The sequence below is a fragment of the Ipomoea triloba genome, chromosome 14, assembly GCF_003576645.1.
Source record: "Ipomoea triloba cultivar NCNSP0323 chromosome 14, ASM357664v1".
NCBI classification, from domain to species: domain Eukaryota; kingdom Viridiplantae; phylum Streptophyta; class Magnoliopsida; order Solanales; family Convolvulaceae; genus Ipomoea; species Ipomoea triloba.
In genome coordinates, this window is record NC_044929.1 from 22952516 (window position 1) to 22966493 (window position 13978).

Here is a 13978-nt window from a genome sequence, read left to right on the forward strand (position 1 = left end):
CTCGACGGGCTAAATCTATTTTGACGGCTCTAGCATGAAGGGACTCTCTCATATGAAAGGTTATGGGTTAGAGTCTTATATTGACTCTTTTTATGTTTCAGTCAAATAAAATACATATTATCAAACGCAATACAATACAATTATACATAAATACCTTAAAAATTTTCATTTCAACTTAATTAAATACCTTATTCAAACTCATTCCAAACTTCAAAATCTGAATTTAAATTAAATTAGGGTTTTAACTTTTATCATTTTAAATTCAATAGGACTTGAGTATATGTAATTTGTGTATAACTTCAACTAGTATTGTCAAAGGTTGACGGGATTAGACGGACCATGAAACCTCTAACCCACAATCCACCCCCGACAAGGCACAAGTTAGGTAGAGCCACTAAATTGTTAACCCAATTTGTCTTTATAATGTGGCAGAGCATGACAATACAAGCTTAGATCGTTTTGAATATATTAACTTCACCCAATTTCCATTCAAGTAAGCTAACTAGGTTTTCACATTCCAAACACTGATAACGTGGCAGAGCATGATAATACAAGTTAACTAGGTTTTCAAATAACAAAATAGAGCTATAAGTTAGCATATCTTGTGCTATTATCAAAAAAAAAAAAAAAAAAAGTAGGTCGATGCAAAATATTGTTAATGAGAACAGATTTGGGGAGGCTCAACTAACATGTGATCTGACAATGTGCAAGTAACCCTGAGTGTTAGACTCATAGTTTGTAGGTAGTGAATAAGTTCATAACAGGGATTTATGATTTTACAAAAATAATTTCAATCGCAAACTAATATGAAACTATTAGGTTCGATTTTATTTATACAAAATAAATAAAAACTAAAAATAGGGTTATATAATTTATAATATAAACCCAACAATCAAGAAAAAAAAGATGGAGAAGGAGCATAAATTTGAGTTGTGTCACCGTGTGTACTCACACTCTCATTAAAACCGGTTTGCTACCTCCAAATGGTACTAGGAGCATTGTAACATGAGTCTCTCATAACAAAACGGATTACAATTTAACGTTTGAGCACTCAAACGAATAAATCTGGCGAACTAAAACAAAGGTCGAGCACTTCACTATTCTACAAAAGTGTTGTCATATTTTACAAGAAAAATGATTTATGAGAGACGAGATGAAAATCACAAAGGCCCTGTTTGGTAAATGGTTGTTGCCTGATTGGGTTGGCTGTTTGGGTTAGAAGGTATGATTTGTTGATAATAATAGCTGATTGTAGAAAGTTGTTTGATAAATTAGCTGTTAGCTGATAGCTGTTTGGTATAATTTCTTTTCTCAAAAAGCTAATTGAAAAGGCTGCTTTGAGTAACCTTTTTAATTTTAGCATTTTGGAATTACAAAAAGCGTATTAACCAAACAACTAATAGTGGTCAAATAAGCTAAAATTGGCTGATTATTTACCAAACAGGGCCAAAGTTGTTATCAGGTTAACAAAACAACAATAAACAATCTGCGCAACACTAGGAATGAATAATTAATTTTCGGAACAACATTTTGATTTGCACCCTTGTTCGGGAGAGAGAACCTCTATGCTATACAATTCAACTTCCATCTAAAAATGTCTTGTATATATAGTTGCATAAATTCACTTTCCAAATTAATGTGGGGCAAGTGTTTTTTACAAGCATTTTTACCTTCATTTTTCATCTCAAATGAGTCTACTTTGATAATCAATTTATCATTCACCCATTATCTATTTTAAGCGTACGATATATTGATTTCTTCGTCTCACTATGAAAAATGTGAAACCAACTTTGACCCAACCCAAATTGAAAGTGAACTCCACCTATATTTGTACCACAAAATAGTCACTTACAATATCATTTTATACAAAATTCTAATATAATTTTGGGTGTTTCCTCACTTATATTTTAAGAAAACACACACGCTTCAAATATTTAGTGGGCTGGGCTATGTTTATATGGGCCCTGTGAAGCAGTACTGAATGCGGATTACATGAAGCGGCCCACATTCAAAAGAAACAAAATGAGAAGAATATTAAGTGCAAATTTTGTGAACCAATATGACTATAATGAGATTCGACTCTATTAGAAATTAAAGTTTAATATAATTATTGAATACCGAAAAATTGTAGTACTTTATATTATATGAACTTATTGACTCTATATTAAATAAATATAACGATCATGAGACAAATAATGATGGCGCGTCAACGATGTAATCTCAACGTAGGAAACTTCTTATAGTTTTTATGTGAATGTGCTAACTAATCTCGACGTAAGAAGTTTCTTTCCTATACATGGTTTCAATCAAGTAACATTGAAGATCCCTAATCGTTCAAATTAAAGCGATTAACATGCTTAATCATGTTAAACTTCATATATTCTAGTTAGTATAACATACCATGCATATGTTTGAAGTACCATAATTTTGTGGTCATATATTTGTTGACTAACATCACAAGATAAACTTCATGTAAATGAAAGTATCATGGGTTTGGACCAGACTTTCTGGTACGGTTCGGCATCATTAACAGTAGAGTAGGATCATAAGATGGAATAGCAAGAGATATCTCCAACTAAGAATCCATATTCATATTCATATTCGTGAACTTTAAGACTTTGTGAAACACCCTTAATTAATTACTTGTAGGAATCTGATACCCACTACCCTTTTTGGTGATCATCATTTGGCATATTACGCAATAATATACGTATTCACTGCCATTGGATGAGAACATTTCCATATTTTCAAAAATATGAGGCACAATTTTTGACAAAACATGTGACAAGAACCATCCTACATTTGCAAATTAAAAATCACAAAATATCTAATCGTTATCGATTAGCGCACCACAAAGGGGTGAGTTACTCGATCAACCCTTCGTATAGTCCACTCGCTCGAACCTAGCACTCACCCTGAACTCATCATATCCCCATCAAATATAATATACAATTTGTTGAAAAAACAAGATTAAGAAATCAAGAACAAAGATTAAAACGAATAAGAACACAAGATATATGTGGCTCACCAATGAGTTTACATAATATGTCTATGGAAGTAAACACTTCAGCGGTTAACAGGTTGTGTTAACGGGTTTGATTAGCGGATTGTATCAACGATTTTTAAAAACATGTTTGATAAAATTTGATGTTTAGGCTGCAATATGCATCATTTCAGTTTTCAATGGTTTGGAGCAAATCGTTATTCCAAACCATTGAATAACCTTTTTTTTTTTTGGCGTTTTTATCTTGTTCAAATGTCAAAATGACGAATCCGCTAAAATTTTGATAGATTTGTCATTTACCAAACAAGCCATTACTAATTGTGATATAATACATTTAGGGTTACAATATCATATTTATATGTAACCCTAACACAATGTATAGTTACAAAATTATCCTTATATTATACCGTGGTGCCACCTCCAATTTGAATGTAAACTCATTGAGTCATGCTCCGCTCCTCTCTTAGCTAGCTATTAGTACATTTTCATATATATGCTAACATGTAAAATATTTGATTTATGAAAAAATTTGTTATCGGTATCAGAAAATGTGTCATGAGTAAATTCAGCTTGTAGCCCTATTAACAAATTAAGTGTAACATGTAATGATCATAATAACTAATAAGCTATTGGATAACGCGCAGTTTACGTCAATGCAAGTTCCCAAATGATATGCAGCCAATCAGGCTATCTATATGATCTTTTTCAAAAAGGAAGTTGACGAAAGTGGCGAATTCATTCGATCCCAAAGCCATTTTTACAGCTTGTCTGGGAACAATAGATTAAGCTAAGAAGAAACACTTTCTTAATCTCCCATTAGGAATAACGTGTGGAAATATGCAAATATCTTTTTCACACACGACCAAAACCTAGTTAAACCTCCTAAACAATCATTAATCTCCTCGTATTAAATCTCCCGCCCTGTCTCTCCTCTCCTTTCCATCACAACAAAGCTAAGCTCTCCATCTTTAATGGCGAAGAACCACTCATCATCCACAGAGGGCGAAGGAGTGTGTGAGCGGCTTTACCGAGCCGTTAATTGCGGCGGCTCGGCTTTCAAATCCCTCCGCCGCGCCTCTCCTCCTCCTCCCCGGAGCTCCGCCGCGCCGGAGATTCCCGTCGTGTTCAACCACGGCCAAGACGTCACCGCCGCCGCAAATGCCGCGGCGGCGGTGGCGAAAAATCCGCCGGCGGCTAAAGAAAAGAGGGTGAGCTTAGCCGTGGCTGAGGATCATCACCACCACCATCATAAGCCGCCGCCGAGCGAAGAAAAGCACGGCGGCTATCATCACCATCACGAAGCGCACTTCTCGGATTACATTACTCGCGTGAGGGCGCGGATCGGCAGAACGCTGACGCATGGCGGCGGCGGGGAAGGCGGCGGAAATGAGCGGAAGGCGGCGGTGGTGCGGAGGGATAGCTTCAACGATAAAGTTTCTAATTATATCCACCGTGCCCGGAACAGTATCCGGGCCACGTCTAACGTGGGGGAAGGTAATAAAAGCAATTATTGATTCAAAGAATTGATGGTGACGATTGAATCTTGAAGATGATCTGCAGGGTTTGATGGGATTAAGACTGCAGATGTATGTATGTATGTGTGTGTAGTGTATGAATAAAGGTGAGGGTTTTATGTATTTGTGTTATTGAGAAATTTGATGCCTTGTAATAAAGCCAGCAGGATTGAGGGCTAGTGTGTATTTAATTTTGGGTTCTTTTGTTTATATGGAGTAATTATTTTTGCACTATATGTGTGGTCCAAACATGCAAAAATCTAGGTAAAATTGGTTTTGTAATCTTAAATGATAAATCATATATATAATTTGAAATGTGTTGTTTGACTAGACATCTAGTCTAGGAATAAATTATTGCATGTGCTGGTGTAGGCTGCAAGAGTGATACCAAATCCAAACAAACTCTAAATACCAGATATGAATTGAACTAAAATCACAAGGATCAGGGTTGTGAGACCTTGGGAGATAAGCTCAATCCATTGTCGAGAGAGAACGTAACAACACGAATCACCGGCTAAATGCCGCCCTAAATGATTATTTAGTGCGTTGTTGATATGACCCAGGAAAGTCAATAAGTAGTTTACACTAGGAGTTGAACTTGAAAACTTGTAACATATGCATTGGAATCTTGTATTTATTTGATGAATATATTTAGCTTAAACTATGGGGAAATTATAGTGTGTGACAAATAGAGATCAATGAAAATGGGCTAACTAGGCCCCTCCATAGGAGCCTATGGCTTGGCCTGGCTTGACCTATATATTTAGTAATTAAAAAGATTAGATTTAAACCTATATTTAAAGCATGTTTAGTTAAATAGGTCCATGCCTATATGTTTAAGACTTGGCATTCAAGCCTACATGCTTGAACTTGGATAGTTATAAGGTAGACCCGGGTCCAAAATACACAATTTATATATTAAATGTTAATAATTTACATAATATTTAGTAGAATTCTAAATTGTAACACATATAAAATACATTATTCTAACTAATAAAATATATTGTTTTATTCCAAAATGTTCACCATTCTAACAGCGTGCGGAACTATGAATCTTTTTTTAATATCAAAACGGCGTCATTTTGAACCGTAGTCCACGTAATTATGTCGACCGTAATTTTCCCTATGTTAGCATACCGCAACCTATAATTGTGTTGACACGACTCACTTAACATTATTGGATGGAATATGTTTGTTATGTAGTATATATAGGGCAAAGTATAACAAGCTCAAGTAGCCATTTTTACTTAATTGTAGAATCTTGGGCCAATTCAAGGACCAAAATTAAATGTTGGGGTTTTAATGACATTATGTTGATGAGATTGTTTATGGGCTTGATATTGGTTTGCTATGTGGGGAAATCAAATGTTTACTTGTATGCCTACTCCAATGGCCCAAACCTTTAAGAGTTTAAGGCATTTTCATTTAATTGGAGTTTGTTGAGGAAAAAAAAATTCCGTTTGATATTTTTTTGTTGTTGATATTGTAATTATCCATTTATCCGTTGGTTTGATATTGTTTAAAAAAAATAAAAATCTGTTTGATATATAAACACACTATGCCTTTGAAATGAAAATTATAATTATATTGCATACAATAAGTAACTTAACTAATAATTCTGCTTCAATTCAGAGAAGTTGATCAAGGGGTGACACAACCAACTTTATATTGTTGATACACAATTACACACAATATAGCATTTTCATATATATTTTCTTATTCTTAAACTATTTATTGCATTCGACTGCTATAATTATCATGTCGGGTTGAGAATATTAAACTCTATATTATTATAGTTTAGGTGAAAATGTACATTTATTTATTATTATTATTATTATTATTATTATTATTATTATTATTTTATATAGAGTATATATTCTGAATGTAAGTAAAAGTTGACTTGAGCCAGTTCAAAGGGCTGGATCAAGTGAGGGCATTAATCATGATCACACATATATAATTAGAAAGTGTCCATTGTCGTTTCGAACGTTGAAAAGCAAAAACATCTTTATTTATTTATTTATTTTCCAATTAACGTAAGTCAATTTGGAGAGGAAAGTGACATGTTTTTTATTCTTAATTTTCTGCAAATGGAAGCGTCAACTCATGGCAAGATCCGAGCAAGCAATCATGCGCTGCTTTCGTAATTCTATAGTATTATTTTTGGAGTTGAATTTTGTAAAATTATTTCTGTTGTTTAATTAGTTTAACGTCGGTGCCTCTTCTCTCAATCAATGTACTTACATTGGCATGCCACCGAATATTCTTTATTAGATCAAAGGGTGTTGATAATAATTGATATAATTGTCGGGCGGATGTCAGTAAGGATCAAATTAAGCATCATGTAGCTGATGAATTGTTAGATAGAGACCGGTAAAAGGTCAATTCAAGTCGGTCAAGTTCAACACCCGAACTCTTGAAAATGTGTAGCAGTATAAAGAAATAAAGTTACGCCCTTGTTACGAGCTATGACATTTGGTGTAATGTTAAACGCTTGATCCTAACAATAGTTATGTATATTACTGAATATTGTATCGACTATAATTAGTATTGGATCTAATACACACAAGTATACTCAAAAGAGTTGTACCCGACTATTAGCTTGATAATTACAATGCTTCAGGTTTGATTTTCAGTGAAAGTTGTATATTGACCTTATTGGTTTGATCTGATTAGCTACGAGCAATCTAGATTGGTTTACCTCTTTTGCGGTCCTTTGCCATCTAGAGTCACAAGGCGATTTCACCTAGAATGCATCTTCAGTTAGCAGTTGCGGGCTTTTCCATAAATTAAAGAATTGTACCAAACATTATTGACACTAGATAGTGCCGATTGATGTCATAATAAAAGATCCATCTTTATTATGCACATATTATATTCATCTCAAATAAATGTTTCAAATAGACATTGTTTTATTGATTATTGAATTAAAGAGTTCGCAGTTGGAACTCATGATGGTGTAGATGCGATGTCGTGTGTCTCTTCTTGTCTTGAGTTTGAATTTTCTGAATGCAATTATTTTAAAACTCACATAACAAGTCTCGGTGTGTAATTTGTATGTGACTTTAACTAATCACAAATTATTTTATTATGTACCAAAAAAGAAATAAATAAGGAGGAGATGGGATGGATGTAAAAGTTTATATTAATATTGATATAATAATATGCAAGTAGTCTATGGCTTTGGCAGGTAACACACACACATATAATATCTATGATCGTAGCATTGACCTACCTTAATTGTGTCATACCTAATTTGTACCTTTAAAGTATGAATAAAGAAAAATGTTTGAACTAAACCTGATCACAAAATATTTGAAGTCAATAAAAACATGTTACATTATGAGAGATGTTATCTATTCAGCATAAAAACAACAGAGAACAAGGATTTGGGGTGGGGAGGAAGCAAGGTGCATGGTTGTCAACTAAAAACCACCTAACGCTCCCATCAAGTACGCCTAGTGCACGCATCCGTTAGGGATGACGTGTAATTTTAATCCACTTCACAGATATCCATCCAAATACACACCACATGGATACAAGAACTCAAAATTTACTCTTTGATGATGTGACGGACATTAATAAGCTATTTTTTTCATGTGCGTTCTAATACAAGTGTCTATATGTCCGTGGGAGTAAAATTAAAGTTAAGAGTAGAAAATGAGGGTACACAGTATTTTTTGAGCAATATTAGTGTGCACAATGTGCACTACCCCTGCCCCAGGCCACTCCCTGATTCCCCCTAACATCTCTCCTCCACCTAGGAAGGAACTTGTTCAAAACCCTAAAATGTAAACAACTTATAATGGTGATGTTCTCATAATGAATAAATATGATAATGTTTAAATGTTAGACACTATGACACTTTAATTTATAAATAGATAAAAGGGTATGGTCGGTGTACTTTTTTTCTTGATGAACTTTATTATGTTATATTTTTTATTTTTAGTTTACGGTATTCATCGTATAGTACAATATTATAATATCAGAGTTTAATTTGTGAGTATAAATGTATGGTCATAGTTTTGTTGGTTGAAGCTTCCAATTCAATATTCAACTAACTTTATGTTTTTTCAGTCAAGTGCAACGTTTGATGGTGATGGAGAAGCCAAGAATATGAGCCTCTCGTGCACTAATCCAAAGGCAAAAATACAATTTTTTAAAAATAGTGTACAAAACTCAAATTAAAAGTCAAATCAAAGTATGGGAAATTGCTCATTCTATCCCTTTTGTGTGCCAATTGCCATTCAACTTTACTTCTCCACTTTCCATGTAAATAATAAAATGCAAATTACACCTGTAGTGGTAAGAGAGTTACACTGCACCTGCAGCCGAGAGGTCGTGGGTTCGAACCTCAAGTCCTTAGGTTTGAGCCGGTCAGCTATATATGGGTAACTTAGACTGATTTACTTTCTTGTGGTCCTTTGCCGGCTAGGGTCACAGGGCGAGAGTTTACTCACTACTCACACAGTCAGGAGTGAGATTTACCTCGTTAATCCAAAAAAAGAAATAAAATGCAAATTACCCACCGATCATATAAAGTTTTTGTAGGATGATTTTTTTTTCTGTACGAGTTATGAGTTATTATACAAGAGTGAGATGTATCAAATACACACGCTCAAATAGTAACGATAGATTTTTTCTGTCGTCCAAAAAATTAAAATTAACCCTGAAATAGGTGATTGAATAGGTAGAATTTGATTTTTGTAGTTAAAAATTACGAATTCGATTATTGTTAATATCACTTTGATCAAGTTAATCACACAAGACCATAAGTGAGGTTGCTTCGAGTTTACTATGGTATCTCTGGTCATTTTCAATAACCCTAATCATCGACCAAAAGTAGAAAGAAATGAAGAATTGAAGAGTGTGTATATATATATATATATATATATATATATATATATATATATATATATATATATATATATATATATATATATATATATCGTCATTTATCACTCTCGAATGGAGGCATACGTACATTTTGACATTCTTAATTTCCAAAGCTAACAATTAATTTAACATATAGATTAACAATTGTTAGTTATGTCATGAGTCTTGGACACAATATCATCCATGTCATTGACTTTACAACCTTGATAAAAAGAATCATGCCACCTCGACCATGCCAAAGCAAACTTTGTCAACCTTGATTTTTGAATTTTGAAAATAAAACTTGTTATTTAATATCACAAATATCTAATTAAAAAAAAAAAAACATCCGACTTTGTTCTTTTAAACGGATAAGAGTTCATCCTCATACCCAGCAATGGGTGACTGCATGATTCTCGTATCAGAAAGTCATGAGTTTGATTATTGCTAATTTCTTATCTGCCGAACCCATCGCATAAAATTTTTCCAATGCAATTTAGCTCTCTTATGTGGTTTGCGAACTATTGTACATTGAAAGAGTTTATCCACTGCACATCATTAGGTAATAACTGTAAGTTTACCTATTCTTTTTCTTTTTAAAGTATATCTTCATCACCCATGAAACCGTAAATTTTCTTTTATTGTAAATATTATATTCAAACATCATAATTTTTTGTTCATATTTCTTTACACGAACTTATAGTCATATGAATGAGATAATGATACGTGTTTCAAATTTGAGACATGTATATACACATACACACACATAATATAATACTTTAATTTATTAAATGATTAGTTACAATGTCTTCGTCAATCGTCAGCCAGAAGCCAAAATCAAAATGAAATACGACACTCATTTACGGTCATGGATGAAGCTAGCAGCCTCCTAAGGGGACAACATTAACTTCATATGTTATATTTCTGAAAACGAAGGTTAAGAAAAATCAAAACCCTTTAATTTACAATAAAGTTTATGAAGATATTTTATAGGTATAGTCTCTTTGTGATCTTAGTTAGCAAATAATAACAAAAAGATAAATTAATTTAAGTTGTTTATAGCTAATGAATTTAGATTAAAATGATTAATAGACCGTTCTCACAAAAATTCAAACTTAAAACTTTATGGTCACAGAGCCAATTATCTGACCAAAATTCTTATACTGTAATTTTTATTAAAGGAACAAATTATTTAGAGAACATACTTCAAGAAAACTTCAAAATTTGCAAGTGGAATATAAAATTCATTATAAGCCTGCTATAAGCTAATACTTGTGAATTTGGATTCGATTTAGAAAACATTACTAACTAAACTATTTCAAATGGTTGAGTTTAAGATTACAAATTTCAATAATATATCTTGTTATATTACAATAATATTACCAATATTTTACTAAACTAACAGCTTTAATTTTATAATGTTTAAATGCATCTAATTAAATGAGAATTAAATACCATATGATTATATATATATATATATATATATATATATATATATATATATATAATTTAAAAGTATTTAAGATCAAATTAATTTTAGTTAAACTCAAACTTTTTACTACTAAAAAGGTTTATTTAAAACGCATTCATTTAGATAAGTCAGTCAAAACCAAACCTAGTATTAAGGCAACATCACAATGTGAAAATAAGAAATTCTCTTTGAAATCTAGAATGTTTTAATTTGACCATCAAATACGTATTAGAAAGAAAGTTTCATTTATTGGGCACACTTTTCAATCAAGAATATAAAATAATCTCACTTGAAATTCCTCTATTGTTTTTAATGACAAAAAAGAAGTTATAATCACAATTCAAGATAGTGCATTAGCTAGATTTTGATCTTGCCTAATATTCTTAAATTACACAAGAGATATAAATGTACTATACTATAAAAATCTTATGTGATAAGCTTGAAAATTGGAGGTAAAATGATTTAGGAAAGTCTCTATGGCCTGTTTAGTAAATAATAATTAGCATATTAGTCAATTTTGGTCTATTTAACCATTATTAATTGTTTGACTTGATTAAAACGAAAACAATATAAATGTTTAAGCTGTTTGTAACTCCAAAATACTAAATTTCAAAAGGTTATTCAAAACAACCTTTTCAATTAGCTTTTAAGAAAAGAAATTATACCAAGCGTAATAGCTATCAGCTAACAGCTAATTTTCCAAACATTTTTTTACACAATCAACTAATATTATCAATTAATTATACCTTTTAACCCAATCAGCTAAGAGCCATTTACCAAACAGTATTTATCAAGATCTTTTCAGCTTTTCTAGCAGTTTGGTAGGAAAAAAAAATGTCAATATCCATCTTCCCATTAATTATTTTGAAGTAGCCAAAAAATGGCGAGACCACTTAGGCAAATGGGAGCACCTTTAAAGGAGGGCCTCTATTGTGCACCACAGAAATGGGTAAAGAGAGATCAATAGAGCATCTTACATCTTAGCTAGAGTGATGCCTATTCCACTTTCATTTGCATGAATCAAAAAGCAAACCAAACTCATCTGCTCCCTCCGATCCGTGATGCCCTTTGCTTTTAGGCCCTCAACTTTTTCTGATTCTCCTTCTCGCCCAAGACTCCCATGAAAACCCTAATTAACCTATTGGCCTTTCACACACACACATACATACATCCATGACTCACCCTTTTGTGTATGTAATTAATGAAGATACTCTCTAGAAAAGGATGCTTTTGTCACCTTTATCACCAAAAAAGTTGGATTGCTCTATCCCAATATTAGTTTTATAGTAATGGGCTTCTTTGCTTTTGTATACATGTTGGTCTAATCTCTAGGGTTGGAAAGATCCCGATAAAGCACATTTAGTAAAATAAGATTTAAGAAAAGATCAGAGGTCGTCTAAGGCTTTCCCACCTGGTGTGAGTATGTCATGGTATTTTGATTTATTAATTTATTTTTTTTTTACTTTGTAGCTAAATATAAAAATTAGACCTTAGCTCCCTAAAATAAGGGCGGGAAGTTTAATATGGTGACAATATTTGGAGAGAGTAGTATTACTCATTTTAAGTAAAGTGTTATATATGTATGTCTTATATGTTATTGAAAGATAATAGATGTTGAAGTGTGGTGAAACGAAGAGATAAAACTTACTCAGTGGATTGAACCTGAGTTGGGTTGGCTGAGTAGGTCGCGCTGCAGGCCCACAATATAGTAGAAGGGTAATTTTGTAAATGTACGATTAGGTTGTCTATAAATATGACGATGCTCGTAATTAACATTGGATGTTTCATGTTTGATCATAACAATTATTGAAAGATTTCATTCGCTCTTGTGGACGTAGACTCTTAGCTGAACCACGTAAACTCTTTTTCTTTGTTTTCGTTTTCTATTCTTGATTTTGCTTTTCTCAATAAAAAGTATACTTTTAATTTAATGATTATTATAGTATTGTAACATTTAGTTAGTGACTTTTAATTTGATCTCATTTAATCTAATGACTTTGTTAATATTGTCGCATTTGGTAACCCGTTATAATTTTTTTTATCCAATTTAGTGTTAAAGATTATATACATTGCAATTGGAAATTTGAGTTTCACAATTTCTTGCATGGGAGTTGATTTCACAAGTTGATGAATATGTTATCCATTGAAATGAAGTATCCCATGTCACCATGTGCTACTCTCTTTGAAATCGAATCTAAAATGATGAGAAAATTCTCATGCATAAAACAAAAGGCACAAGAACAAAAGAGAAAGAACTCGATCTTCTTCTTTTGGGAATAATTCCATAGATTATAAAAGAGCATCTCTTTCCTATTGCTTTCAATTTGTAAAAATTATAAGTAGATATTTCAAACAAGGTAAATCTCGCTCATATATAACGGCAACAGGCTCGATCAAAAGAATATTGGTACATAAAGATCAAACTCGTGACTTTTTACAACGAATATCATACTCTACTCAATTAGTCACCCTTTTTGGGTAAATATATTTTATTCTATATATTTGTTATGAATTACCTGCATGATTGTCATTTTAACAGCATGAGACTTGACGATTATATTTGTAATTTTTTTTTTGGAGTATGGAAAAATAATATTTAGTTTCAATATAGTAAAATTATTAAATAAAATAGAATGCACCAATCTTGCTATGAATTGGACAAAATCAATGAAAATGTAAATAATATAGGGGTCAAATTGAAGTAAACAGGAAAATAAGAGGGCCAAATTAAATCAAATTTTCATCCATAACTCTTCTGATAAGTGGGAATCGTCTACATGTGCGCGAAGCGGTTCTTCGGTGGTCACGAGTTCTACTTCCCGGCTTGGCTCGGCTCAGCTCAGGGAGATGGGGCCCGCATCGCTTTTTCTACTTTCGATTTTAGCCAACAACATAGCTCCACCCTGGGTCCACCTTTGCCAATGACTTGTTTATAGTGACGGAAGTACCATTCCGCTAGGCCCCACTCAGTTGATCTTCCTATTTTATTATTCCCTTTTTTTTAAAAAAAAATTTATATACGTGATTCCGATTTTGCCGGACTAATCTTTAAATTTATATGATCTCACTCTTAAATACACTGTAGAGGTAAATCTCAAGTCACGCAATTAATCT